This window comes from Phycodurus eques, chromosome 22, assembly GCF_024500275.1.
Source record: "Phycodurus eques isolate BA_2022a chromosome 22, UOR_Pequ_1.1, whole genome shotgun sequence".
NCBI lineage: Eukaryota > Metazoa > Chordata > Actinopteri > Syngnathiformes > Syngnathidae > Phycodurus > Phycodurus eques.
In genome coordinates this window covers 2,551,800-2,575,881 of record NC_084546.1, presented here as the reverse complement: position 1 = coordinate 2,575,881, position 24,082 = coordinate 2,551,800, and the positions used below count along the sequence as shown (strand labels likewise).

At 42.6% G+C, this 24,082-nt stretch overlaps 1 protein-coding gene across 2 annotated transcripts in view; it reads right to left on the bottom strand.

Annotated features, from left to right (window-relative positions):
- Positions 1 to 23,632, bottom strand: part of chrm2a (cholinergic receptor, muscarinic 2a) — a 46,332-nt gene extending 22,700 nt beyond the window's left edge. The window contains exons 1-3 of one of the 2 annotated variants that reach the window (XM_061668097.1): positions 23,483 to 23,632; positions 8,587 to 8,709; positions 8,190 to 8,238 (exon numbers count right to left, since the gene is read on the bottom strand). The gene's annotated coding sequence lies outside the window, so the exon portion shown is untranslated. The remainder of the gene's footprint in view (positions 1 to 8,189; positions 8,239 to 8,586; positions 8,710 to 23,482) is intronic. The other variant, XM_061668098.1, reaches the window with a different exon arrangement.
- Between the last annotated feature and the right edge of the window lie 450 nt (positions 23,633 to 24,082).

Sequence of the window (24,082 nt, the reverse complement as noted above, 5' to 3'; positions counted from 1 at the left end):
GTGAACCATTATCTGCGGTTTTCACTCTCGCTCTCATTTCTGTCGTCGTCGTAGTCTTGGGCTCACGCCATTAATTTTCATCACACGTCACAGATGTTGACATTTCATTTAGTCCGCTCCGCCGGGAATCACCTCAAATCGATTGTAGGCAGCTGGGAGATATGCGAAATCTTCCTAACAGGCATGCCAGTGGGGTAAAAGGAAAGTGAGCGTTATGTGTTCACTTGAGATGAATTCCAAGTGACTGGAATACGGACTGTGAGGACGGAAGCATGCAATTCCCTTCATGAAAACGTAAAAGAATTCCCACAGTTGCAGAGTTGCCGGTGAATTATTCGCCAGAGGGTATCCAAGCTTTTTAGTGCACTATGGACGGCTTGTACATTTGCTCATCATCATCCATCTCCGCTATTGTTGATGCAATATGTATTTGCCTCAATCTATCACGGACACTACATGTCAAGCAACACTGTCGGTCTTGAGATATTCTGGGTAAATGCTTTATTGGCTCTGAGGTCAAATTTTGATATTTTTATTGGAAATGAATGGGATGTCAAACCATTGAGGTTACGGTTACAGCCACTACAACCTCATACAAGCGTTAAAATCCGTCAAAATTTTACCTTGGTATCGAGAAAGAACCTGCAAAAGTTGGAAGAGTTTTAACCTCGAGACCTGAACTACTTTGACCACCTTTGTTCAAAATGACAAAGTTCTGAGGACTATAATCCCTCAAAGACTCCATGTGATCAGGATCAGGGGAACATTGCTGTCAAGGCTTCATTGTTTATGTACACAAGCTATCACTCCAAGCAGGGATTCACAAAGTACCACAAGATTACAACCTTCAAGTCTTGTGTTTTGGGTCAGAAAGTCTTTCTTGAGCCTCGAACACGTGGTATGGCCAAGCTACATCCACCTTCAAAATTCTTAGGACTAATACCTCGAAGACTCAGATAGATGGACTGATAGATCAGGATCAAGTGACCAACAATAAGCGTGACAAGGGCTTCTCTTTAACGTACAAGAGCTATCACTCAAACGTTTGGCATTTAATCTCCGGAACTGGCGATTCCTTAACCGTCCACCTCGGTTAAGACATCAGACAAAAGGACAATGTTCCGAGGACTGTAATCCCTCAGAGATTCCCTGGGTCAGAATCATGTTCTTGCCGGCAACCAAGATTTAACGTGACAAAAGCCTAATCTTTTACGAACAGGAGCTATTGACTAAAACTCCTGGCATTCGCCGCCGGGGCCGTACAGTCTCGCAGCCATTCCTCGACCATCTTGTAAAGTCGCAGCCATTGTTGCGGTGGACCAGGAGCCAAAAAAGATCCCTCGATTTGATACACACAAGGTCTTTGAAGTCAAAATAGAAATCTCCCGCTTCCGCACGGCCGAAATTAGCCTTATTTCCACGGAAGGGGGCCCATCCATCAGCAATTCCTCACGGCTTATCACCCTGCCGAGTCCAATCGTGCAATAACAATGTCAGGCATTCATCAAATGCTGACACCTCACATTGAAAACCAAGACGCCCGCCCTTTTCCGCCGCCGCCAATCTGGCCGCCGTCACTAAGACGCCAGTTAGTGTGTTCGCACATGCACCTTGTAGCAGTAGCTTTATCGTCCTGCGCTCCCCGCTGACTGCTTCTACATTCTAGTTAGAATTTACAGAGTGATATTGATGCACTGAATCGAAAGCCACACAGAAGAAGCTTGCTATAAATTGAACATCCCGGTCACTCGCCGCTCGGATGTCTCGGCGGACTCGCGACATTGATCTAATGCGAGGACTGCAGAAGGAAGATGGGAGCGTGTGAATTTTTTTTTTTCATTTTTTGGGGGACTCAGGCGGCGCGTCATAAAATCCTTTTGGAAGACTTTGCCTTTTTCAGATGGATGAACATGTGGGTACCAAAGTGCAGGAAGCCAGCTGTGACGCTGGAACGCAACCCATCATTCCCTCTTTAATTGTCACACAGGACATGTTTTTTTATTTTTTATTTTTGGCGGAACTCCATTTCCCCCAATGTAAAAAGGACACAGAAACAGTGCAGACGCTTTATAAAAACTTCACAACCAGGTTTACAGCCAAATCGAGACTGAGGTATACGCAGGAAAGAAAACATGGAAGTAATAAAATAAAAATGCACAATAAAATAATTAAAGAATCTAAGTAGAAATACACTGGGAAATACATTAGCTAGCAGCTAGCTTAATTCTTCAAAAATCAAGAACAGCCAAGTGCTGCTTGGAAGACGGCCAGGACATTTGTGAACTCGTTCTGGTGTTTAACCCCCAAAATACACCATTGTTCCACTCCAGCCCTTATAGGTGGCAACAATAACCTGCTTGCTAACTGCCAAATGAAATAATGCTGAGTAAGACGATAAGTTAAAATATTCATGGATGTGAGACACAATGTTACAGTTATGTTGTTGGTCCATGTATGAATTTTCTGGTCTAAAAGAATGAATAACATCTTAACTCCGAAAGTCGTCAGTTTCTGTTGTTCCACTCCAGTTATATAGGTGGCGGTAATACTTTTTGCAAACTGTTACTCCACTCCCAAATAAAATAATGTGTAAAAAAAATTGTTTCTTATATTCCTCGTATCATATTCTGATTTTCTGATGTGACGTTTAAGTAGAAAAAAATGTAAGCCCGATCTCCAAATGTCGTGAGTTGTTTGTTCCACTCCAGTCCTATAGGTGGCGGCAATGCACTTTTCAAGCTACTTGCAAAGTGCCAAACAAAAGAATGCAGAATCAGAATTTTCTGCAACGATCATAAAAAATACTGAATCTTCAACAAAATTACAAGGATTCATTTAGTGCTGAATTAGTTTTTGCGTACAACACCTAGTTTCATCGGATACCCATTTGCAGGAAACATAATAAAACAGAAAAAATGCTAGTTGCCTTTCATTTTATGATGCTTGCCTTTCTCTGTAGTGCGTAGCTGCCATCTTGAGTTGGCGACAAGTCACCCATAAAATTGCATTTTTCATGTTGCCCACACAGCGAGTGGCTCCGACACATATGCAAATTGTAAGTGTCCGTCGGTGAAACCTTTTTGCCTTTGCCGTGGAAGATTATAGCGAGCTCGGTAGCAGCTTTTACGGCTGTAATGATGATAGCGCTGATGAATGGTAATGACGCGAGAGAGCGTCCTCGTCGTGCTCCCTCGCCAGGCCTTCGCTGCCGCCCTTTATCCCGCCGCAGACCACCACAATGCACCCGTAATTCATACCACAGCACTGCTAATGTTCCTTCTTGTAAACCCGCAGTGGAATTACATTAGCGAGCCATGCTAGCCTCTTTGTTGGGATTCGGGAAGATTCAGGCTCATTTTCCCCTGGCAGATAATTGCTGTTTTTGTACCAGGGGATAATTACAAATTAAATGGATCTACAGCAACAGCTTTGCTGACTCAAACATTTTGTGGGGAATTGTACTATTTGTATAATATTACATTGAGAAAAGTTAAATATTTGCGCCCCCAAAAATGGCGAGTCCTGCACTTCAAAATAGCAAACTTGCTGTATGCAAAATGTTCACTTTTGCCACTTAAACCCTAGATTTTGCCATCCTTTAAAACTTTTTTTTTTGGTTACATAAATTACTAATTACAGTGTGTCACATTTTGTGCAGAACACTGTTAGGTACAGATTTAAATGTTTATAATAAAGATAAAAAAATAAAAAAAATCACAATACATTAATTTTTTTAAATATATTTTCGGATACATTTGCTGTTATGCACATATATACTGTATTTATGTTTGTAAAAAGTAAATTTCCCACTAGATAGTGCATCACTTTTGTAGAAAAACAAAACACTACTAAGTACAAATAAATTGCATTATAAAAATAAATAAACAGTACAAAAAATAAATGAATATTCACTCATTGTTTTGTCATTTAAATATATAAATATTTTGATGAAAACCACTCTTTGCACAAAATAGTACTGTAATACATACGTTTTTGTTAGAAATGCTTTATAAATAACGAATTATTAAAAAAATGAAAAGCTATATTTAAAAACGGAATTAACAAACCACACAAAATAAATACATTTGTAAAATAAGTGAATAAATAAATAGAAATAAATACATTAAAATCCATGGATTAAAATAATAACTCAAAGTAAGTCAAATAAAATGCAACGTACAAATAATTAGTTTGAAATTTAGTTTGGTCTGTTTTTTTTTTTTTTTTTTTTGGGTTATGTGGCTTACTATGAGCTACCTTTGTTAAACATTCAAACAGCCAGACAGTTACCAGGCAGACCTGACCTCCATTCAAACTTAACATTGCTCGGGGATAAAAGCTCTGCGTGCTTCATGGTTGTTTTGCAGCATGTGCATGTTCAATATCAATACAAACGAGCGGGAACAATCCGAACTGTTACATGACTAAATTGCATTAATTAGCGAGTCCCAATAATGCGCTTCGGGGCTCCCGCGTCTCTCCCCGCGTCTTCATACGACGGCCCAATCTATACAACATGCATAATTCATGCTTGCAATACCACCGCCATAAATAGATTTATCATCACGCACTAAACGAACGCCGGAATGTGAATAAATGTTGAACGGACACCATCCATCTCCTGGCCGACACACAAGTGGATTTAGTGGCCTTCATGAATAATGCAGAGTGAGTGAGTGGGTGAGACAAAGGCCTCGTGCATCACATGTTGCTATCAAAGAGATATTTGGATGCTCTCGGCGGGCCACTCACAACACACACACACACACACACACACCTAATCAATGGCCTGCTTCCAACAATTATTGTTTACTTTAGCTCATTATTCCGCAGCTAGCCAAGAAGGAAGCGGCCGTAATTGCCGGTTGCCAGGACAGCGCCACCTGTTGTGATGCCGGGAGCGCAAAGGTCAAGAGTGTCCTCCTCTAATTGTCTGACATGTGATCCAAAGATGGACACCGGCAGGCGTGCTTTGCTGCGCTTCGTGTGTTGACATTTAGCGGCTAATTATCAGCACGACTGGTCGCAGGTGCTGCTGTTATGTGCGAGCGCTCATCCGCCCGAGCGAATCCCAGAGATCCGCCGGTGATTAAAATATATTAGCGTGTCGGAGAATTTCATAGGAGCCATGTTCAACATGTATGTATGCACGTAAACCCGCCTCCTGTGTCGCCTGCATTCCGATTAGGAGTCAAATGAAGGCAACAAATAGAACAGTACAGCGACAAAGCTGCAATTGCAACCAGTCATGGCTTGTCACAGCGTTTCCGTGAAAATGTAGTCGGATTTTGTGCAAAAATTGACTAAACAACAAAACATGCACATTTCCAAACATTACTTGCCTGCAATATGATTACGAGATGACTAAATAAGGCACGACTACGAAGTTGCTGTTAGAATCTTGCCATGGTGCCGACGATTACCAAAGAACGAGTTAGTTTCCTGTCCCTGCAAGCGAGTCCTGTTCACATAACAAGTAAAAATGGGAAAAGTTTGTGTCAAAGCGAAATCAGCTTCAAAATTGTCATGTGAACAAACAGCTAAAATGACACTGCTACAAAATGCTGACATGTAAACAAAAATTACATTGGTTCAAAAACGCTGTCATATAAACAAATTACATGGCTTTAAAAGGCTGCCATGTCAACAAATGACACCCGCTCAAAAACACTGCCATATAAATATCAGTTCAAAACTATGCCATCAAACAAATGTCCAAAACAGCATACCTTCAAAATGCTTTCATGTGAATAACTGACATCAGTTCAAAACCATTATCAGCTCAGAATGCTGTCATTTGACAACAAATGGCCAAAACTAAATCAGTTCAAAAACAATCTTGGAATCAAACGGCAGCATTTAAAATGCTATCATGTAAAAAAACAGGCATCGGATCAAAATGCTGTCATGTAAACTAACATGCTGTCATCTCAACGGTATCGGATCAAAACCTCTCATCAACAAATGATATCAAATTGAAATTCTGTCATGTATACGAACAGCATCGGATCAAAACCCTGTCATGTATACAAACAATTTCAAAAATGCTGTCAAAAACAAACGACACCAGATTAAAACTGTCACATAAACGATATCAAATATAAAATCCTGTCATCAAAGCTAATGACAACAGATCAAAATGCTATCACATAAACAGACAGCAGTTCAAAATGCTATCACTTAAGAAACGACATCAGCTCAAAATGCTTTCATGAAAGCAGTTCACAATTATGTTACTCATGTTACTACTACTTTGAAGACGAGCGCTCGTCTGTCCCGTGTGCGGCGCTAAAAAATGCCCGACTTATTCCGGCTGGCTGTGATTGATTGGCCGCGGGCGAAAATCAATCAGGTTTGCTCCGCGGGCACATACTATGTCTGTTGGTGGTGATAGGGATAACATGTCAGAGTGGGCCTTCTCCATCTTGTCACTTTAAGCGTGAACAACAGTGCTTCCCTCACCAAGCGTTCCTCTTCTTCTCCGCACGCCGCGATCGATAACCCGGTGACCGGCGGTGCTCCGGAGCACAAAGCTAGGCGGCATCAAACACTCAGTGTATACACTACACGGGTAGATATTTTTAAAAACACTGTTTTAAAACAAAAACAAAACCAAAAAAAAAACACCTCACCCATCTTGAAAGCCCAAAGCAACAGGTAGTTCTTTAAAGTCGACTGTGTTTAACAAAAAGCCCACTTCAGCCAATCAGTAGCCTGAAGAAAGTGATTTCTGGAAAAGACCAAGGCTGCGTCACCAAATCTAAAGCTGATGATGATCTGATAACACGTAGTGGCATTTTCCAGTCAATTTTCCATGACAGATTCTTTCAAAATGAGATTTTTGTCGAGCTTGTTCTATTGTTCAACCTTGTGATCGGAAACCTTTTGTTGAATGTCATTCAACGTGCAAAACAACCTCGTGTAAGGAGCGACGTGCTGCGACAGCAAGTCACATGACAAATACAGTGATTATCTGATATCTGATTTACATTATTCACCATTGAGCCGCCTCGTGATCACAAACATACGTTGTACAATTGTTCACCATCACACACAAAAAGGCATGAAAAACAACTGACGGTTCACCACGTCTCCAGAAAAATACAGGAGCAGATACAGTATCTTAATATTGAGCTGCTTTATGATCACAAAGATACAATTGTTCACCATCAAATGAAACAAGGCATGCAAAATAACCTTAGGGGAATAAGTAATATCCTGATTCACCACGTCTCAAGGCAAATCCATGATTATTGGATACACAATTTAATGCTGAGCCTTTTCGTGATGACAAACATACAATTGTTCAATGATACAAGCGAGCCTGTGGCCAGAGTGTCCTTTTCAATGAGTGCACTCTAAAAAATTAAAAAAGTGCATATATGCATGCCCTGCAGGGAGGAGGCGCACATCTTAACGAGCGCATTAATTGCCTGGAGGATGTCGCTCAGTCATGCATATTTGACACTTTTAGCCGCAAGCTCGCGCCGCGTCTCGCAGCTAATGGATGCCGTGTGGCGCCGCGCTGCATACGGATCAGCCGCCCCGCCATCCCAGCCGTCCCTCAACCGCTGCCGCTGCGCCGCCTCACCATAATGGCGACTGAGAGCCCTCGACGCCGGTGTCGAGGCGTCAAACAAAGGGCCGCAAGTGTGTGCAACGGTGGCTGATAACAAGGTGACAAGTGGCCCCCGAGTGCGAGCTGATTGGATGTTGCGTCCTCTCCCGGCCGCCATGACACCTGTTCACGCACGTGGTGTCAAATGGGATGTGCGCAAAGACATTTTAAACGCTTTTAAAGCCGTACAAAGGACCATGGGGCAAGGACACTCACCAGAAAGAGGGCAATGGTCGCGTGACCATATTTGGGCATTTGCTGTGAGGCAACTGATTTCTCCCAACAAATCAGAAAAGACAATGAATGTTCGTTAGGAATCTAATTACATATGCTGTGATAAATGGGTGTCCATTTTTATAGTTGTAATAACCTATATAACCATTCGTTTAATTTTCAATTTCAGTATTTCTAACGCGTTTAGTACAATCCTTGCGACTGGTCTGATTGGCTCGGGAGCCATCGCATTTTGCGGCCACGTTTCTGCCTTTTGAACGAGTGTTCGCGTCTTTCTGCTTTCACCACGAAAAGGGGTTCTGCGCCTCAGCGAAGAGCACCACTTTGCATTCGTTACCTGACACGATCGCTTCCCTCTCAGCGATTCACCTCTCGCTCCTGTGGCTCTGTAAAAACAAAGAAAAGAAAGAGGTTGAACTCTCGTCGAGAGGCTCAAGGTCTTTACAAGCCAGATGTGCGCGCTCTAGTCATAATACGGTGAGAATATGAAAACAGACGACATAAAGGAGAAGCCACTGTCGTTGGCGTTATGCATGATGAGAATTCATTTGTGCTAATGGACGCTACCTGCTAGGCTGAGTGGAGCGCTGCATGATGTAAATGTAGCACGTCTTTACAATCAGGCAAATTCAACAAGGCTTGCAGAATTGCTATTTACAATTCCGAAATGTCAATCAAACTGACTGATGGTTTTTCTGTCCTGTTGGGATGGATTTGATTGTGCTGGTACTTACAGGTCCAGCAGGGCTGGTTTTGCATTCTGGAAGGCGTGTTCAGACGCGACTTGACGCCAAGCGGGCCAATAGGGAAGCAGGGGGCGGGTCTTCCTCCAGCTTCGTAATGATTCGCCATGGCCGCTGCGCAGGGAAAGCCCGTAACGTTCGCATTAGCATCAAAGACCAGCGGAAGATCCTTTTTCTTTTACTGTGAAAGTCATTTATCTTTAATCGCCCAGACATCAGCTTATGCGATGACACTTTTTCAGGTTTTTCAATTTTATGCCTACACAGCTTTTCGAGGAGATCGTGGCGTTACCTATTTCGTAGCTAATCCTACTTGGGCATTTTTACAAGTTGTGGTATTTACTGTTACAGCTTCAGTTTTCTTGTCATCGTTACCCACTTACTTGCACACTTTCTCGACGTTGTGTAAAAGATGTTTTCGACCGAAACGCCACATTTTCATCATTTTAGGGATTTATAAGAGAGTATAAGAAGGTTATAACAATAAAGTCAGGAAGAGAACGGATTATTGTGTGTTCGTCTGCTGCATAGATGGCGCTCGCTGATAACGGCCTTTGACATTGTTTTGACTCATCACACAGCCAAAATGGCGTTGCCTTGTTTTGAAACGCAACAGCTGCAGAGAAATTTAATGGAATTCATTTATTCTTTTTTTTAAATAGTGGCCGTCATTTCAGGAGACTTATGGTGAAAATGTGCCTAATGATCATTGCCTCCGCTGCTCTAATTCATTTATGATGCTCTCTAATCGTCGCCACTTCTTTCGAAGACGATCATCGGAAGTCGCCACTGGCGGCGAGATAAATTCACGGGGCCTGCTAATTACGTCCATCAGGGTTGCAAAAGAGTGTTCACACGCTGACCAAGGCCGCTGTGCTTATCTGCAATCCCATCACCTTCATCTCCCAGGATTATCTTGCAACCCTTGCAGGGAGGCTGACAGAGGAGCAATGGGAAAAGGGTGAGCCTTGTTTTACAGTAAATCTGCCAGCCTCGTCGCTAACGAGTGTTGGCTGAGCTCACATCTGACGCTGGAGGAGCAGAATGCTGCCAGCTCACACGAATCGATCCAAGAAGTCTTGCGAAAAGGACGCTTCTTGGCAACACGTTCTGATGAGAATTTTGTAGAAAAAGATGTAAAACAGGCAGCACGGTGGACGACTGGTTAGCACATCTGCCTCACATTTCCGAGGAGCCGGGTACAAATCCGGCCTCGCCTGTGTGGAATTTTCATGTGTGGGTTTTCTCTGGGTACTCCGGTTTCCTCCCGCATCCCAGAAACACGCATGGTAGGTTTATTGAAGACGCTAAAATGCCCGTAGGTGTGAATGTGAGTGCGAATGGTTTATATGTGCCCTGCGATTAGCTGGCGACCAATTCAGGGTGTACCCTGCTTCTCGCCCGAAGTCAGCACACCCGCGGCACAGAAGATGAATGAACGAAAGCTGTGAAACAGTGGCGTGTGAAATTGCCATTGAAATGTTCAATCCAATCATGCTGTGACGCGTGGATTTCGACCAAAATGGTTAGGTGGTTGTTTAATTGGTTGATTGTTTAGTTGGCGGTCTACTTGGTTTATTGTTTGTTTGGTGGGTTGTTTTCGTTGTTTTGTCAAATGGTTGGATGGTTGTTTTGTTGATTTGTTTTTTGGTCGATTGATTGTTCAGTAAATTGGTTGGGTGTTTTTTGGGCGTTGATTCAGCTGGTCTATCCTAGCATACACAGGAAGTCAAGCTAACCTGTTTTTCGTGTTTGGTCACATGATGTTTCGCATATAGCGGATTGGTTTTGGTTGGTTGTTGAGTAGATTGTTTACATTCCCCCCCCCCCCCCCCCCCCCAATGTAATGATAATGGCTGTCAGTTACCCGTAGATTTTCACGATTTGCGGTCTGGCCAGGTTCCTATCCCTGTGAATATTGGGGCTCCTCTGTATACCATATTTTGTGCATTTGGTCTCTACAATCCCCGCAACAGAAGGCAGTTTGAATTGACTTTTGAGTCAAATTTGACATTTTCTTTGCATAAGAAGCTCAAACTAGCGGGAAGCTTTCTTGTTCCAGGAAAGTTTAGACGCCCGTCACCACGATTTTGTTGCATGATGGATTAGAAACTGGAGCAAGTCACGTGACTTGGACGCTATTTAAACACTAGATGAGTGCTGTTGTTTTGATTAAGGCGAGCAACGTGTGAAAGCCTGAGCATAAATATGAAAGAGGTGATAAAAATGAAAAGCAAATGCAAAAATGTGAGGAAATAACGCCTACTTATCACTTTGCAGTCTTCAGATGTCTGTTCTTTTCGTTTGATTTTGTGCTCTTGTGTTAGATCATCTTTAAATATTATTCCAACTTGTAAAACAATGAGCTGCGAGTTTGCATGAAAGATGAAATGCCGAATTTAATTCTGTACACACAAAAAACACACGTCCTAATTATATAATTAAATGGAAGGTAGAGAATTGAACCGTTTTCGTCACACTTTTTGCTTCGATTCAATAATTCAATGGTCATTATATGCTGCTTCTTTTGCTGTGTGAACCTTGGCACCCTGAGGGCAGTATAATAGACAAACAGATATACACGGAGATAGTCACGTGATCCTTAAGCTGCAGCCAGTAATAGTCATTCTTTGCAGAGGATAAAGAATGTATGCCTGTGAGTATTGTTATGCCATCTGTCCATGTGTTGCTCCACGTTTGTGTTGAAATATCTGTTGCTCCAAGGGTTATAACACCACCAAATAGATGCTACGTGTTAGCATTAAGGTCGCTGACTTAAAGACGAAGATATGTAGTTGTTTGAAAGTGTAATTCTCTTTGTTGGTTATTTAGTTTGACAATAAGCTTTAACTGGGAGGGGCATTAAACAGCTTGAAGCCTCTTTTTTGAAGAATTGTTCACGACCATGTTTGCCAAACTGCGCATTTTTTGTGGAGTTGAGTTCACATCCTACATCGCAAATCATCCAAAGGACAGCTCGTATCTTTCAAAACTGAAGACGGTACTGCAATTTTATTACCAAGAGCTGGGGTCTTATTTGAGTATTGTTTGAAAGGTGTTTTGCATAAACTGCATTTATTTTAATTTAGTGCAATTGTTTGTAATTGTCTTTGTCATTTAATTACATTGCATTGCCTTTTATTTTATTGTTTAACGCTGCCGTTTTCAAGAATTATTTAAACATTTAATGAAAGGTGTACGGCAGTTACAAAGCTGAATTGGATCTAATTCAATTATTTTGGGCCGCAGTTTTAAATAAAAGTGTGTTTTTTTTGGAACATTTTGCATGTAATTTCATTTTGTTCATGCTCTCAATTTTCTTTTGTCACCAATGCTAGGGTGACATTTTCAGAGCGGGAAGGAAACTAAACCTCCTGGAGGTAAACCTGCGGCATAATCCAATCACATTTTAAATCCTGTCAGAGTTGTATTAAAGCCTCAAATTCAGATTAGTGGAGTTCAGGCTTTAAGCCTTTTTAAAACTAACAAAAAGAGAGGAATTTTCTGAGGATCTTGGTTGGGATTGTTCTTAAGTGGTGACTCACTTCTTCTATCTCTGCTGTGATTAATTGTCACGAACCTCCTGCAACGTGTGCGATTATTCACCAGAATGAATCATTGCAATGAATCAGTTTCAGTAGCGGGCTGTGGATTTGGTACCCGGGCCTTCAGTGGGGACTTAAGCAACCTCTTGATACCGCCACTATCACGTTGCAATTTTAGAAACCATCAATACGATGAAAAAAGGCAATAGAACAGCACAAGCGCACGTCACCTGAATCAGTTCACAATCAATACTTCTCGATTAACACGACAAAAACCTGAAAAAAAAAAATCAAATACATCATACTCACCAGAGAAGCTGATTATCAAATATATTTATGTCTGCAGAGTGCTACAGACGTGTTTTCATTCGTCAAATGTTTTTGCTCTGACCAGCCAATTGGAGGATGGAAAATTGCTGACATCATCGAATGTGAAAGCCCATTGCTCATCATTTTAAATTACATGGGCCAGCACCGCTGATTCTGAGGGCCCAGGGCAGATTACATTGACGTTGGAAACACACGGGTGCTGAAATGTAATTGGATGAAAAAAAAATTATAATCTACACGCACTAGACGCAGTCTGGCCAAGCGAAACACTGAAATTAACAGAATACTGTACCTGGGCCTTGTTGGCGGTATTAGCGTGGGTGTCTTACTATAAGGGAATATAGTCCAGTTGATTAAGTGATGCACTGCTAATCCGAACAGGAAACACGCGTCATTATTCCCGCATCGTTCCGTGCAGATGTCGATACTAACGTCTGACTATCCCGTCTTAATCCTATGTGAGGATTACAGCGTTCCATCTTCTCGAGCCGTGTAAAGCTTGTGGAAATTTTTTTTTTCCTGCCAATTAGCGTTGGAGTGGGCGTAAAAGAAAAATAAGTGACACATTTACATCCATGCAATGCATCCCGAGAGCTGGATTCCGACATTTTGGTAATTCCAGCGTCAATGCGCAAAGATGAACTTTTTTTTTTTTTTTTTTTTTAGCGCATAACCTTTATCTCGATGTCATCTTTTTGAGCCCAAATCCGGTTAATCCCACTTTAAAATATTCCATCTTTGTAAAATGTGATGTAATAGCGCTTAACGGATTCCTCCAGAAGAATGTAGCAGAATAAATTGGATGGATGGTTGTACAGCGGATATACAAAGTCTGCACACCGCTGTTCAAATGCCATTTTCCAATGCCAATCTTCAATACATGACACCGTCCCCACCATTTTTCACCGTAGGTATGGCGTGGGTTTGGTGACAGCGGTGTTGTGTTTTCGTGACCAGAGGGTTAAAGTATGTGCAGATGCACGTAGGTGACAAATGATCAAGCTACTAGTGTCACATTGCTATGGTTGCAACGTGTTTCCCGCCTTCCAGTGCGCTGTGTCAATCAGGAAGGTCATCTCGCTTTCCCGCAATTTTACACGCTTTTCCCGCGCCATCGATCGCGGGGACCAATGCGGCTCAAGCAGAAGGGGGTCTCATCCCCCAGTCACCTACAATTGGAAGCTATTAGCGGGTCGGGACGGGCCGGGATTACCAAACGGCTCGGCGGTAGCAGCTCATTGCCAAATGAGTCTGAAGCAAAAGTGCCGATATCGACTCGCTCGGGGGTCAAGCGAGTCGTCTTAATTGCTTCGTAGGATAGAAAAGCTCCCGTCAGACTTTTGCCAATCACAAACTTGACACGGGTGGAATTTTAAGATTCGTAATGAGACTGGTAATTAGTGCTTCATTAGTGGCCGTAAGATGTTTTTCGCTCATTGGGTCATCCCACCCGGGCACATCAACAAAATAAGCCTTTAATGCGGCGTTTAATTTGAATTTTGACCTTAGGTGATCTCAAGGTCAAGGTGTGAATCCCCACCAAAAACAAATCGGTGGCTAGGTTGCTTCTACACATCTGCCGAGTTTGAAAATAGCTGGAAAATTGAGGAATTCTGTGCTTGGCATGTTGGACCTTGCTATGACCTTCATTGTAGACTTGAACCTTGATGTAATATGTAATATAAAAAAATGTAGATGGTGAATATATGTTTGTGTGCTGATTGATAACCGTGACAAAGCAGCATATCGTGCCTCGCCACCTTGAGCAAACGCACCCATTACTTCTGCTTTGCATTGAAAAAAGTGACTCGTCCAGAGAGACGCTATCTTTAAATTATTGCTCTGCTTGTTGGATTTGCACTCCCCGTCGTCTGGGTCATTTATTTCCTGAACCACTCTCGCGGCAGGTCGATATTCGCATGTGCTCTTCCGGAAGAGGGAATGCAAAACAGTATATAGAGCGTAACATAACATATGTCCCGTCTCGCCTTGATTGCTCGCGCACGCCACGAACGAAAGTGGAGCATCTCAAGCGCCGACACTCGGCCTGAGTTAAACAACCATAATGAGTACAGCCGCCGCTCTGTCAGGTATTGCATTCGCCCGATTTATCCAATGGGAACCGAATCCACGGTCGGTCGTCACCGGAGTTAATTGCAAATTACAGTGTCACTTTTCACGGGGCTGCCCCGAGAGGGCCACTCGTCCAATTATCTGCCGGCCGCTGATTTATTTGGTCACTTCTTTTCTCCTTTGGCGCGCCGACCGCGCTGGTATTTTTTTAATCCGGCCTCGCCTCCCGCTTCATCATTCCGCTCATCCTGCCTACCTCCCATCGCTGTAATGATTCGCCCGACCACTCGTCTCTGTAATGAAGGCTGTGAAAAGGCCATGTTAACGTCCACTTGAATGCAAAGGTTGGGGAAAACAGAAGTGTATGGTGAGTACCGCAACGGAAGAAAGTCTTGTGTACTTACTGAAAAAGTGAAAGTATGTTCACAGCATTATTGAATTTTTTTATTCATCAAAAATATATGTTCGCTGTTCTCGCTCTGACCTCGGTGTATAGTGACAGGCAGAACAATTCAATGCTCTTCCATTTGATGGTAAAGAATACAATGAACCTGTGTGTCGGAAAATGTTTAGATCATCTTCAAAAACCGTTCCACCTCACAAACCGGCGTTCCCTGAAGTACTCCCTGCTCATTCCTATACTTGTCACAGCATTGACGAGGCATCCCGACCTCCCTCGACCCGGTCGCTCCCAATTGACAGGCCGTGACAGGCGGCGTCCAAGAGGAGGTGAACGCACTGAGCCGCATTTACATCCCGAGACTGCGCCTCATTGGCTCTGTATGACCCCCGTCGCCTGTCAGTCATGGTCGGCCGCTTCCCGCCGACTCAAAAATGCGCTCGGTCTGACGCGATCACTCTTCCGCAGTGAGTCTGGCCGAAATGATGTTTCCCTTGCAAAGACTTGTCAGATATGTCAATTAAACTCCAAGAAATTGCGGTGCATTAGTGGCATAGCATTAAGAATCAAGCCTTTTTCACACTCGAGGGCCACCGGAGTTGGGAAGTGAGTCAGTCTGAGTTAACATCGTGTGCATTTACAGTGGTGCCTTGAGATACAAGTTTGATTCACTCCGTGTCAACGTTCGTATCACAAAACACTCCAATCATCGAAATGAATGGAAATGCAATTCCATCTGTTCCAGCCCCCCAAAAACACCCTCGATTTCTTTTCACTCGTATCTCAACGCACCGTTGTATTTACACGCATGATGTAACCAATACTAAATTCTTCTACTATTTTCTTTCGGAATTTTGCTCACCCCAAAAATGTGTCGCTGGTGGGAACCGCCCCCGGCCCCGAGCTACTTTTACCCGTGTTAGGGGAGCGGGAAATGTATTTCCATCATCACATGGCAGATAAGTGAAACGCAGAATGGGAGCCTCTGGTAAGATGTGCGTCATCGTTTGTCATAATTGTGTAGGGATGTGGCATTTTACATTTTGGTGCAGATCTGGATAAAGGTACTGATCCAGTTATATCGATTTTGAGAGGGGTTTTTTCAAGAATTTTGTCGCTCTTTTGCAGTTCGGATCTTGATTTTGGATGTTGATTGATTCGATCTTGTCCATCATTTGGAATCGGATGGCGCTAACGTTGAAATGACATCATGATTACGGATGATGTCATCAAAAAGCAGCAACTTCTGGTTGCTGCCATTGACGTCACACCCAACTAGTTTTGTTATGGAACCTCATAGAAGTAAAACCATGTTGTAATGGGAAATAAATGGTACATTGGCTTAGTGATGCAGTCCCTCATTTACCATCCATCATCTGGACAAGGTTATGTTGTGTTGTCACTACTTCAACCAGCAGAGGGCACGCTAACGTTAAACCTGGCTAGTTATGCAAAAGACGCCAGAGGTAATCTACATATCGGTCGGTGTTATCTTCCTTGACGTTTGTCGATCGTTTGTGAACAGATCTCATTCACGTTCGTATTCACGAGGTTCTGTCACGTTGTGGCTTTCGCATTTCGGTACTTGGTAGCATCTCACAAAGCACGCAATGACTACAGACCTGACAAATTTAGCAAAGAAAGCACTACGACGCCATCGCTTATTTACATGACTGGTTGGCATTAGCTTCCTTTGTGTTTGTCGACCTTCAACGTCACCAGAATGAGGTTGCGGTTTGAAAATGTAAAGTGAAGTTGCCCCGACCGTCACAGATATTCGGTCATGTGACTTCCCCCTTCGCCCTCGTCGTCAACGGCCACGTCTTTGATTGAAATGATCTGTATTGTGTAGGTCGCTTTGTTCATTCTCAGGCGATCAGCTCCTTTCTCTCTGGAGGTCGGCCTTTATTGTATTATTTTAACAAGCACTTCTTTAACCTTGCTGGTGCAGTTGGGGAACCTGATGCCCTTTTGGAGGCTTACACCCGTGCGCCGCTCCACCCCCCGTAATACTGCATAACGTGCAAGTGCTTGTTGAGTGTAATTGACACGCGTGTGGCGAGACGTGGCGTTTAAAAGCAGCTGGAAACGTGGCTTCCTGCGGTTCTGCTGCTCTCCAGGGTTTGTCGCCGCTCTCAAACTACAAGGAGGATTTGAATTTGCTGAGCATAAAATCCGAATCTGTGCTTATCTGCAGGATATTATCACGGCTATCGTCTTGATGTTGGCGTAAAAGAATGGATGTGATGGATGTGTTTCAAAAGTCCAACTGTTAGCTTGTCTCTGCAGGGAAGTGTAGTGGGCGATAGAAGGGGGGTTTCACATTGTTGTCAATGCATCCAACAGTTTGTTTGTCTTTCGCTGTCTCTGGACTGTGTCTCGAGGGTCCTGTTCCCGTCAAGTCACAAATTCCACAACAGGCAGAATGACCCGGATTGGGTCCACTGTCCTCCTTTATGCTGGCATTTCTTCAAAATGTCAAGTCGTTCACCTGGAAGGACTTTCACGGCCCGTCATCCAGTGTACAGTAACGCCCGAGGACAGGGAGTGAGAAACAACGCTGTTTATCTCGTCCAGGAATCTCATGAGCCTGCTTCCTCTGGCCCTGGAGGCACCTTCAAATCAGGACGCTGCCAGAGCGCCATCGCGGCGAGACATCTTGTATTTTACGGCCATCGTCTGGACGCCGTCCAGCGTTTGTGTTTATAGATACAAAAGTAGACACCGTCAATAAATCCAAGGTCCCCGAGCGCGTAAGACGGAAAGTGCAAGTTAACAATGCTACAGAAACAGGACGTAAATAGCTCTTCTTCCCGTGCAAAACACCTTAAAACTCGGAAGACCGTCAACGGATGTGTCTCAGTACGACTCCTCCGTGCAAGTGTACAAAAACACACAGCACATACATAAAGCTATTTATTACTGTCAATAGGGGGGTGCCTGTGAATCTCTTCAAGTTGTCCTGTCAATCACACTCAAAAAGTCAACATCTGACCACATGACACTCATCAGTCGAGTATACCTGGTCCAAACTTTAAGAGCAATTAGACAAAACATTTTGTTGTCCTGGATCCCTTGCACAACCAGACCCTCAGCTCGCCGCTTTAAACCAATGACAAATGACAGACTTCCTGTGTATGGCTTCTTGAGACTTTGTTTTGTGGGTCAACTTATGGTTTCATGTTGCCTTGTGAAACTTGCTGTGGTGACAACATTTTTGAGGCGTTTGGTCAAAGAGTTTCTTGTTTTATGTTGCGTCGTCAAACCTGGCTGTCATGCTCTACCTAAAATGCTATGACAACAATTAAAAATCCTGGCAATTTAGGATTGTACATCTGTCTAGTATACAGCATGTGGTTCCAATTTGGTAACAATCGGACAAAATTTCTAGGATGAATCCGTCTTTGAAGGCAAAAAATACCCCTAAAATGACAGCAGTCTTCCTGTGTCTTTTTAGGCATGACGACTTGAGACGTTTATGAGGGTCTATTCTTGATCGACATCCCTACCAAATTTCATGTTGACAAGTGTAACTGACTTCTGGGGCTGAATTTAAAAAAAAAAAAAAAAAAATGTCATCAATGAGCAGTTTGTCTTTGAAACACCAATGAAGAGAACTAAAATGAGTCGAAGATGGCTGCGTCGAACCAAAATGGCAGACTTTGTGTCTTCTCCAGCATGGTTTTTTGAGACTTTTTTCGTGGGTCCTACTCATGATAGATGCAGCTCGCAGATTTCATGTCGCAAAGTGAAACTCGGGGAATAATTAAGATGATTGCTGGATGCATGGCAAGGCTGAGGAACACCTGAGGCTTTTTTTTTGTTTTTTTTTCGGATCGGCTTCCACTTCCACGAAATTCCCTGTAGAATTCCACGCTGTTCGCTTGTGCACACTGCTGCAGCAGCTCCATTTAATAACATCCCTAATCTCATCGTGGCTGTAGAAATGCTCTCAACTGCGGAAATGACACAATTCCTGATGCTCCCACCTTAGTCGAAGGTTGTTTCTTTGTTAAAAAATGGAATCCTATGCTATATAATTGGCATTGGCGCGATGGCTTATGGTTTTGTTTCTCGTGTGCACTCAGCTGCCATATTATTAGTAACGCCTGCATATTCTGATGAGGTCCAATATAAGAGCTGTATTTTTTAAAATGGTAATAATGCTCAGTTCTGTAGCTGTCCCTAATATTTTGTCCCTCACTATTAATGGGCAACACTGACATCCATGAAATCATCTTCATAATAATGTACATTTCTATTGTAATGTAAACGAGGTACTTCTTTCCGCACCCACTGTTTTGTGCAATTTAAAGGCTACACCGCACTCTCTAGGCACCAGCAACTATGGTTAATTCAATTAATGTTGTTCTCTTCCTATGACGTTTTGATGTCAAACAGGATTTAAAGAAACAAATGAAGGCAATCTTGCGTTCCCTGCGTCATATTTCCTCTTTCCTGCGAATATGCTGACAAATGCGGGTTCTGCCTGTGTGTGTGTGTGTTTTGTTCCAAATGCAATTACCAAATGCCGTTTGTTTGCCCGAGATAATCACCCCTCCTGCTTTCCATCCATCCCGCCGTCGCTTCACCAATCAATGGCCGGTTTAGTGCTACTTCACATTGTGAAGCTCCGCAATCACTCGGCATCTTGATAAGTGTCTAAAAGGGCCTCGGTGGCCGTTTGTCTGCACAGAAGAAGAAGCTATCAACGCGGCCTTTTGTCACGTAAACATAGCCGCCGGCTTTAGCGCAACAACAAAAGTACAGCGAAAAAAACGCGTGCAAAACGCGAAGGTTAAACGTTTATGTTGTTCCAAAAGAATGGGAAAAAAAATATCGAAATGCGACCACATTAGTGGAATTTACTTTTTTCCTCAATTCAAAACCCTACGTACCATAAATCATGACTATTTTCAAACATAAACACTCAAGAATGCATATTAGTATATGTATATCATCTTGGTGGCTGCTTATGACGGATCGTAGCTTGTTTTTGTTGTTGTTGCATTTTACGATCTTTCTGCTACTATTAAGGAGTTTAGCTTTGATATGGTTGACTCTTCCGCTATGGTATGAATTCCGCAGCCTTCCGGGAAATAGGAAAGTCGAAAGATAAATAACCAATGTCCACAATATGATTATCAATGCCAGTCGGAATGCTAACAACAAATTCAATCGATTACAATGACTTCATGCAGTAACATATTTTGCAAAGCAGCGTAATTTCCTTTGGGAAAAACGCAGCAAAACATTTGCGTTATTCTTGTGAGGGCGTCATTCCCAAAGATGGAATAAGTTAGTCAGAAGTTTAGCTTTAACTTAACTCAAAAGCAGTTGCAATTATTGCACAATTTTTATAGTTTCCGTGAACATTCTTTGTGGTAGAATGAATTTGTTTTGCTTTCATGCGTTTGGATTCTTCTTCTACGGCTCGTCTGCCGGGAAACTTCTAAGTTGGACATGTTGCGAAGTTGATCGTAAACCAGGAAAGTTGAATTACCATGTAATTACCCAGACGAGAGTTATTGACGTTTTTCAATTTTGGCAGCCTTTTTCAATTTTTTGTATGATTACTTCATGCAGTGACATAGTGTATTTTGCAATGGGGTGAAATTTGCAGCAAAAATCATTGAAACATGTTTTAACTTGATATAAAGTCAAAACATTTGTGTCATATTTACTGGTGCGGCAGACCAAAAGATGGAATAAATCAGGCTAGCGTATGAATTGAATTTACGCTTCGATTGAACATGAAACCATAATCGTCACCCAATTTGCGTAGTTGCTGTTAATGTTCCTTGTGGTAGCATTGTGTTTTTGTTTTTGGTTGAAGTTGGACATATTACAAAGTTAAACAAGGAATGTCGTGTTAGCATGCTATCCAGCCGCAGCGTTACCGTTACCCGTTGTGACGACAAAAGCAAATCTGATCGATTTTGGCGACCTCATTGCATTTTCTTTTGTATGATAACTTAACTTAATGTTTTTGCACGAATTTCTACACTAATCATGCACATTTCTTTTAGTCAATAAATCATATAATTGCAGTTTTGCCTTGGTCCAGTTTTTCCTTGGTCTTTATGTCTCAAAGGTATTCTCTGTCAATTGAGTGTCTTTACTGGAGCGGCTCCCGCTACCGGAGACAAATTCCTTGTGTGTTTTTGACATATTTGGCGCAATAAAGATGATTCTGATTCCCGGTGATTGCTTTTTCAACTTTTCCCAGTTGCTGCTGTGTTTGCCTCTAAAAAACTCCAATGAACGATAAGCATTAGCATAGGCGTAATTGAGGCGTAATTAAAGGCCTCCGCTTCAATAAAACACACGTGGCGTATGACTTATTGCCAATGGCGTCTCCTTGTTGTTGCCAGCCTGGCTGGAGCGGGCCCTGACACCCCGACACAGGACGGATGCACTTGATAGTCAATTGACACCATTAGCAATCACTCATATCAGTGTGTGTGTGTGTGTGTGTGTGTGTGTCTGTGTGTGTGTGTGTGTGTGTGTTGTATTAAAGAGGAGCTGTTTAATCACTGCGGAACACATTGGTGGACTGTCATGTGCGTCCATCCTGTGACGGGATGTCGGGGTGCGCTGTAGCCGCGCCTACAACAACAAGGAGACGCCATTAGCAATCAGTCACACGCCACGTGTGTGCGTATTATTAAAGAGCAGGCGTTTAATCACACCTGAAGACATTTCCTGCCTCCCTACCTCCCTTTCTACATTGTGATTGCAACGTGATTTATGTTCCCTGAGGGAGACCCTTCCTCCTGCGAAATGTGTTTTCTATCGAAATGGAATAAGCCGTCAAATGTGGATCTTAATCTGCCCGGTAACAAATGACTATTTCTGTGGATTTTCTTTCTTTATTTTTTTCCCAGCAAAAGATGACATCAAGCGAAGATTAAACAAGTAAAAAAAAAAAAAAAAAAAAAGTTAGGCCTTTTTTTATCTTCTTTAGTGTCCTATCAATGTTTTAATCTCTTGATTGGATTTAAACTGGAGAGTTTGCAGTGTTAAATCCGCTAGCAATGCTAAGCTAGCATTAGCACGGTAAACAAGCCGACGTTAGCCACAGCAGCGACGTCGGTAGCATGACTGATTCGCAATGGATCGTTACTATAACACTCAATTTACCCGTTTGAAATGTTATGTTTTTTGAAGATACAATCAATTCAAAAATAATCAAAAAGAGCTCACAAACGTACCCGTCAAGCAGAAATGTTGCGAATTCCGGTTCGCTTCTGGATCCGCTCAGCTTCAATTTGATAATCCCATGCCCAGTTGTTGGCAAATGAGGTATGGGGAGTTTTTCGTTTGTTTTGTTTTTTTCCCCGGAGGAGGATATTCCACCATAGTTTCAGCAAAGCTCCTAAAGCCCATGTTAACAGGTCAGCGCAAAGGGGGTGGAGGGCCCATTGGAATTTATCCCGTTAGAAAGAAAATAAAAATTTACGACGAAAACGCAGCCGTGGGGGGTAGCCAATGGAGTGGGCGAATTTCACTCTCGTCTGGCCACACCCTTGCTCCACCCCTGACTTTCTTCTTCAATTCGGTGCACATTGTGATCTCATTCTGGTGTGTGTGACGTCGTCACCTTGGGGCACGATAAGACATATTGATGTACCATACATGTAGACAGCATCTTAGTACGCCAGTAATATTTGTCGTTCTTTGCAGAGGAGAAAGAATATATGACTGTTATATCATCTGTCTACATTGTTGCAGTACACCGCCACAGATGCTAATTGTCGGCCCGAGCTTATGGGATTTCCCATGATGCAAGCACACAAAAACCTACAATCGTGTTAAGTCAATATGCTTCAATGGGGATTTTGCAACAGGAACACAGCATTTTTTCCCCCCGTTGTCACTCCTTAAACAAAAGTCACTAACCTTCTGCTAAAAACAACAAACGACCCATTGAAAAATCAGTAACCAGTTCCATTGAGCTAACCAGCTAAACCTCCATTAGTTCCCCCACAACCTTTTGCGCATGCCAAATCCATTTGGTGCGCACCTCTTGGCGCCGCGCTTTTACGCATGCAGGACGCACGGACGCGCAGCCACAAGGAACGCGCGCATGCAGCAGTCCCGCTCCATGCGGCTGTGGTATTAGCAGCTCACGAATACACACAAGAATAGGCTTTGTTTTGTGTCAAGTGCCGCACTTTTACAAAAGAAAAATTGTTTTGGGTTCAAATGACGCAATGTAAGCAAGGTAAATAAACTTGACTATGTAACGAGTGAGTAAAGAGTTTTTTTTTTTAATTATTATTGGCTTAATTCTCAAATTTTGTTTTGAAAAATAGAAATTTTCGGATGCACGAGGTGTTTGTGTGGCGCCATTTGGCTCGAGAAGAGGCGGAGGAATCATCATCCTCTGCTATGTGCACCCGTTTCCTGCGTCACGAAACGGTCCAAATCTAAGTCTGGACAGTTTTTGGGTGTAGAGGTTCGAGCCCATTGTCAGTCTGCAGTGCAGTCAAGGTGTTGCGTTTAAGACGGAGCACAAAAAAAGGTGTCATCTTACCTGCTCTCACGCTTTGGTCAAGCTGCATGCACAGTGCCGCTTCTGCTGGTGTTGGTGGAGTGATTCTCCTCCTGATGCTGCTGCTTGCGTCGCTCCGCTTCATCGCGCCGTGCTGCCCGCATGTGTGCGCGCATGCTTGTGGAGGCGAGCGGCTCCTTGGCTGCGCACAAGGAACTGGGGGAGGTGCGTGAATGTGGGAGAAAATGAGAGAGAGAGAGAGAGGAAGAAAGAGAGAGAGGGAGTGATGACGCTCTTTATTTGATGTTTACATGAAGGATAAACTGTATTTAATTTTGTGTATGTATTTTTTATTTTATATTCTGTTTATGTATGTATTAATTTATTCAATAATTATGTATTTTTTTAACAGTATATATTATATATATTTCATTTATTTACGAGAATTCATTTTATTTTACTCTTGAATTTTTTTGGTGAATTTATTCAGGAGTTTTATATTTTATTTTACAATTTTTAAATTGTATTTACTTTTTGAATGTATTTAATGTATTTTTTATTCATTTTATTTTGTGAATGTATTTAATAGGTTCTCGTATTCTTTATTTGTATTTGCACATTGTATTTTTTTACTGTATTCCT